The 5,828-nt window shown below is 39.9% G+C and overlaps 1 long non-coding RNA gene across 1 annotated transcript; it reads right to left on the bottom strand.

The window, feature by feature from the left end:
- Positions 1-1,391: 1,391 nt before the first annotated feature.
- On the bottom strand, positions 1,392-5,518 carry LOC307226146. Its single transcript, XR_013843340.1, has 2 exons — positions 5,452-5,518; positions 1,392-1,654 (listed from the first exon to the last, which is right to left on the bottom strand). It is a non-coding gene; the product is annotated as an uncharacterized lncRNA (long non-coding RNA).
- Between the last annotated feature and the right edge of the window lie 310 nt (positions 5,519-5,828).

The following is a 5,828-nucleotide window of genomic DNA, read 5'->3' as shown; positions in this document are numbered from 1 at the left end:
AATGGTCAGGGGTCCCTTTACCTTTACCTAACTTAAAAAGATTGATGCCAATTGCAATCTAATTTGAAAACGGCCAAATTAATATAATATAATAATATAAACAGAACTGGGGGTGTGAAGGTTAACAATGCATGCCTACTCAGTGTTAAGGCATACTGAACTGAATAAAATTTACTCCCAGAGAGGTTTGTATAGGATTGCACTGTTTACCTTAAGTGAGTATAGGACTGCAGCCTAAATTCCACTTCATTAACCAAATTAAATTATACGCACAAAGGTAAAGTTTGTAAGGATAACATAGGGGAAACTGAGATACTTTCCTCTGAGCTCCTGAAGAAGGGAAGGTTAATACAGTTGGTTATACCATGGTGGTGATAACGCCAAGGTTGCAGGTTCGATTCCCGTATGGGACAGCTACATATTCCTGCATTGCAGTGGGATGGACTGGATGATCCTCAGGGTCCCTTCCAACTCTACAATTCTATGAAATAATGTGATCAATATATGATTACACACAGTACCAGCATATTAAAAAAACTGTGAACTAAATGTATATTATTTAGGGAGCTGATCCTGCAAATGCTAATTCTAGTGTACTATAATTGAACTCACAGCATTACACACATTCTGCCCTGGAAGTACCAAATATTAATCTTGTTAAAAGCTAAAGGGACCCCTGACAGTTAGGTCCAGTCATGGCAACTCTGGGGTTGCGGCGCTCATCTCACTTTACTGGCCGAGGGAGCTGGCGTACAGTTCATGTGGCCAGCATGACTAAGCCACTTCTGGCAAACCAGAGCAGTGCACGGAAACGCCGTTTACCTTCCCGCCAGAGCGGTACCTATTTATCTACTTGCACTTTGATGTGCTTTCGAACTGCTAGTTTGACAGGAGCAGGGACCGAGCAATGGGAGCTCACCCCGTTGCGGGGATTTGAACCACCAACCTTCTGATTGGCAAGTCCTAGGCTCTGTGGTTTAACCCACAGCGCCATGCGCATCCCATTAATCTTGTTATGAACATTCTAATTGAAAAGTTGAAAGGAAATAACACCAGCCAGCTTTCTTAAGGCACTCTATTCTTAGTGTAATGTGATTGAAATCTTTTGCCAGTGTGCCAATTTGTTGTTTATCACAAAAAACTAAAATTAAAAAATGGCCATAGTTCTACTAGGATTAATTTTTTTATTCACTTATGTCTTCTCTGCCTGCCACATATCAGTATGAAAAGAAACTGATAATTTTTTTAAAATTATACATTTAAAGGACAGAAATGGCATGAATGTGACAATGGAAGCTTGGTTTGTGTTAACAGGAACATAATATCTTATCTGTTTATTGGGTTTTCAAGGTAAATTATAACTGTTCCAAAAGAAAAAGAGACAACATAAATCAATTTTCCAGTAATGCTACTACTATATAATTAGAAAAAGAAAAAGAAAAAGGATTGTCACATTTACATTTTTCTTGCCTTGCTCCTGTTCTGTTTAACATCAGAATGACAGTAAGAATTCTAATAAGTGAAGCTCCCAATTAAATTCACCCAAGACAGGAAAAGCAGGACCAACTGAATTTCTGCCTGCCATTAAAGAAACTGGAACTCTGCAAGAAGAAAAGTGGCTCAGCTGTGCTTCTTCCACTTCCTGCCTGCTTACCTGTGGAGTCACAAAAGAGAAAAAGACAACTTATAGCTGCTTCTGGTATACTCACAGTGTTTTTATCAAAGAGAGGGGGAGGATCTGTGGGATAAACATATCCCATATATAAGCATCTTATATAAGCCACATGCTTATTGCGTAAAGGGGTTAATGCCATAGAGTAAGCTGTCATGCCAGGCTTAGGTATATCACTTCTCTTACCTTGGGAAGACCTAGGCAATCAAGCCTCTTGTTGCCCCTCATTCTACCTGAGAAGCTCAACATGTGAAGAGGTTTGAGCTGGTTGCTCCAGTGAAGCTGCATGGCTCTCACAAGCCTCTGTTGTGTTCTTATACCAATAATCTAAGAACTTTTACTACTTTATAACTAAGCTAAGTTTTACTGCCTGTGCAACTTTTCTGACCGATCTGTGGAAAAGCACATGAAGCAGACCTTTGGAGAGTTTGTAAGTAAACCATTTTTTTAAAAAACTTAACAAATGTGTAGTCTTTTCCTGTGCTAGGGGAAGAGGGAAAGTTGGAACTCACCCGGAAGGGCATATTTTAAAGGTCTAGTAGCCTATCTTTCCACAAATTTTGTGATTTGATTTTAAATCTCTGCAGAGATTCTCTCACCAAAGAGTACTTACTCCAAACCTGGATCTTGGCATCAAGAAACTCTCTATTTTTTCGCACCAACAAGAAGTGCACAGAAAACCAAATGACACAGAGTTTCCTCTAGCTGGGTCCATTAGGCCCCGAGGTTATCTGTGCCTAATGTTGTGGGAGACTTAAGCAAATTAAACATACTTTGAAAAGGAAAAGATGGCAGCACTGATGCCCTTCTGACCCACTTTAAGTCAGGTGGTGACAGCTGTGGGCTGCCATCTACCTGTTGAAAACAAGTGGCACAGTGTGTCCAGGAAAAGGCACCTAACCCTTCACCTGAAATACTTTCCACAACTACAGTTTTAACACTCAAGTGCGGAAATGGCCTTATAGGAATCTGCCTTGAAGGTATGAAGACAACTTCTTGCATGCATAAACTCCAGCTTCTCCCATCAGCAAATTTTATTGTTATTTTAGAGCGTTTGAAATGATAGATTTCCACTTTCCCTTTTCATACATACGGTAATTATTATGCGGACCAATAATGTTCCCTGAAGGAAAACCGCATATGAAAAGAACAGAGGTGGGGGTGGGGAAACTGGAACAACAGATGCCTTTCATCTATAGCTGACAATTATCTGAAGATTGGAGAACAGCAATTTTATAGCTGAAAGACTTTTCAGCTCACATTGCTGCAGGGCACACTGTAAAGCACCCCATACAGCATAAAATCCAGGCCCCATTTCACAGACTATTGTACCCCAAGGCTACCATATGAGTCTTGGACGTTTTCATGTATTGGATTAACATGGCCACGCAATCTAAGCACAGCAAGGAATGAAACTTAGAAGAGGATCTGCACCGAGTTTCTGGGATTCTGCAGACAAAATTCTGTGAAACGCTCTTTAACATGTGCCATTTATGGGAACAAGCCTTTTCTGAGGTGAAGTGGATCATCCAGATTGTTTATCATGAGCGCAAACCATAATTTTCTATTCTCATCCTTAACCCGCAATAAGAAAGCATGTAGTATAATGCAGGGTCATGTTGCAACAATTCAGACCAGATGTTCATGCTGTAATCTATACTAGCCCAACCATGGGCAGAGTGCTTGTGTGATGGACGTTCATCTGAAAATTTCATTTTAAAAAAAGAAAAAAGTAATTATGTTCTATATGCAGCTGTTTAAATAGATGCTTTGACTACACAGCTTATTTTTTCATTAGCTATAGATGCATTGGTACCTTACAGAAGCCCTCATTCATTCATTGTCAGGCTATGTTTCAGTTCACTCTGTTTCCCCCTGAACTAGATTTATCTCATATTTAGTACAGAAAAAGAAAATGAGCCAAAATATGTGTCCAGTTAGTAGGTATCCTTGGGTCCAGGACTGTTAACAGCAGAGTGAGAGTCACAAGAACAAGAGCAGGAATCTCCTCAACAAAAATAGAGAGTTCACATCCTTGGCAGGGCCAAAGCCACTGTCAAGTCACTTGCTGAACTGGGTGGGTCAACACCAGTTGGACACAGCCCAGCAATTAATGGGGTTCTCTTTGGCTGCATAAGCTTTTCCTTCCTCTCTGAATTTGAACAATAAGACCCTATATTAAGGTTACCAGACATCCCCGTTTCCTGGGGACAGTCCCCGGATTTACAAATCCGTCCTCATACAAAATCCATTGAAGTTGAAAAGTGTCCCCGGATTCACTGAAAAAAAAATCTGGTAGCCTTACCCTATATAGACATGTAAATGAATCTGCTCAGAGTAGATAATGTGCTCATGTAACTGTGCACCTTCAAGTATCTGAGCCATGAGACCATTGTATATGCATGTTTATTTCTGATTTCATGATTCTTTGGATATTGGAAATGGAAAAAAAATGTTCAGAGGTCTGTGGTTTGTGGTTGCAGCAGTTACAGAAATTAGTGCCTTCAGGTTCTTAGAAACCCAAGGAAGGGTAACTGAAGTACTCCTAGAGAAGTTTATTTTGGTTTTCAATTGGTTAAAACCCACATTTTTGTTTGACAGGTCTAATTGGCACACATTTTTAGTTTTTATCACTAGGCTAGACATTGGATCACTCCTTTTCAATTAAGTATATGAAGTGCTTTGAAGATTAAAAGCACTGTGTATGTATTATTGTAATTATATGAAGAGACGAAGCCATTATATCAGTCATTATGGTCTGTAAAGCAATAAAGCTGCAGAAGCTTCTAAGAGTCTATATGTAATTCTAGTAGTCTGGTTGTCCAAGTCTACCACTTTTAACCTTATGACTTACTGTGGAGCTCATTATAATAATCCTGAATAAAATAAAATGGAACTCTCTTCACATTAGGCATCGTCATTTGAAACTGCATTATCTGATGTAGCTGTTTGCCTTCCATATCTATGTCTTTACACTAATATGTTTCAATACAAATATAAATAGCTGCCTAGTTTATCTGAAGTTCTCATTATCCAAATGTTTGGGCCATCTTTGAGGGCACCAGGTTATAGCAGTATGCTCTGTTTATGAATTAAATATCCTGAAAAGTTGCCTTTAGAAAAGCTGGAGACATACTAAATTTGTGTGGGTATGTCTCCTTCCCATTTAGTATGCCTGCCTTTAATTATGTCTAGGAATTCATCTGCAGTGTAAACACTGGAGTGCAAAAAAGGAAAAAAAGAAGACAATGAGCATATTTGAGAAAAAAAGGATTAAATCCTGTTACATTTTTAGACGACGATAGTATTCTGAACTTTTCCTTTTCGCTGGCTCATCAGTGCAGCATTGCAGTAAAAGAAATTCTTGTGAGTCCTTGTTCTGCCTTATTTCAGAGGCTTGGGTTTAGAAAAAACTCCCAAGGAATAAAAATAAACCAGATATTGACCATACAAAATAACATTTTAAATTAAAATGCCACCTACTCTTCATCTTTTCCATCATCTATGGCAGAATAACCATAGCCATCTCAAACAAAAAATGGCTCCATTTCCAGAAGATAATCAACCAGATGTGTCTCTTAAGAGAAAGAGCTCTATGATTCTGGGACTCATAAGATTTTTGGGGGCCAAAGAAGGTTCCTGGTAGGTGGTTGTATAATACTCCCTGTGAATTTATATCCCCAAGCTATGTAACCAATCAGATTTGGCTACTTAGCAGTGTCACTGAGGCCAAATGAAGCAGTACTGACGTCACCCAGGAGGGAGGAGGGAAAACATACCATGTTGAGGCAGCAGGCTGGTGCTCCTCCCGGACTCTGTCCTGTGGTGGTTTTATTGCCTGGCTGCACAATACAGAGTGACAAGAATGGTCATGTTGCTTAGTTGCCTCAGCGATGCCAGGAAACATTCTTTGCCTTGTGCCGAGCTGTGAGGATGGGCAATAAAACTGCCACAGTAGAGTTTGGGAACACAGGGTTGCCTTGACAACACAGGGTCCCATTCTCTGTGCTCCACACAGCAGCTGAACATTTTCACCCTGGTTTATGACCCGTTCCAAAATTTCTGGATGGGGATGACTTTTGCAGGGAGCAAAGGTGTTATCAAAACGCACTATTTGGGGGTCAGCTGTAGGGGCAGTCACCACGAATACTTACCT

This window comes from Podarcis cretensis, assembly GCF_951804945.1.
Source record: "Podarcis cretensis genome assembly, chromosome: 11".
In the NCBI taxonomy this organism is placed as follows: domain Eukaryota; kingdom Metazoa; phylum Chordata; class Lepidosauria; order Squamata; family Lacertidae; genus Podarcis; species Podarcis cretensis.
This window is presented reverse-complemented; position numbering and strand designations above follow the sequence as displayed.